Source organism: Nanorana parkeri, unplaced genomic scaffold (assembly GCF_000935625.1).
Source record: "Nanorana parkeri isolate BGI_ZX_2015 unplaced genomic scaffold, ASM93562v1 scaffold2685, whole genome shotgun sequence".
Taxonomy (NCBI): domain Eukaryota; kingdom Metazoa; phylum Chordata; class Amphibia; order Anura; family Dicroglossidae; genus Nanorana; species Nanorana parkeri.
In genome coordinates this window covers 1-393 of record NW_017308953.1, presented here as the reverse complement: position 1 = coordinate 393, position 393 = coordinate 1, and the positions used below count along the sequence as shown (strand labels likewise).

At 43.5% G+C, this 393-nt stretch overlaps 1 non-coding gene across 1 annotated transcript; it reads left to right on the top strand.

Annotated features, from left to right (window-relative positions):
- The first annotated feature begins 261 nt into the window (after nt 1-261).
- On the top strand, nt 262-334 carry TRNAA-AGC. Its single transcript has one exon. It is a non-coding gene; the product is annotated as a tRNA-Ala (tRNA).
- Nucleotides 335-393: the final 59 nt, after the last annotated feature.

Here is a 393-nt window from a genome sequence, read left to right as displayed (position 1 = left end):
GCTTGTATGAGTCACTAAGACTACCTACACCACTGTATATTTTGCTCACTCATGAAAGCATCTACAAGTTTCTTGAATAAGTATTTGCTCTTAGCTGTTACCACTACCTGGGGAAGGGACTTCCACAATTTTTACACATCTTGCCGTGGCACAGCATCCTGTATCTCAATAGGAAAAGCAGTTCTATGCAAACTGACCACCACAGCACATTCACACTTCAGATACTCTCATCTAGAAAACTCAGAAAACACCTGCATGGAAGGGGAATTAGCTCAAATGGTAGAGCGCTCGCTTAGCATGTGAGAGGTAGCGGGATCGATGCCCGCATTCCCCACTTGTTTACTTTCTGATAACGTTAGAGAGGTAACCAATGTCTTCTGGCATTAACAGCAA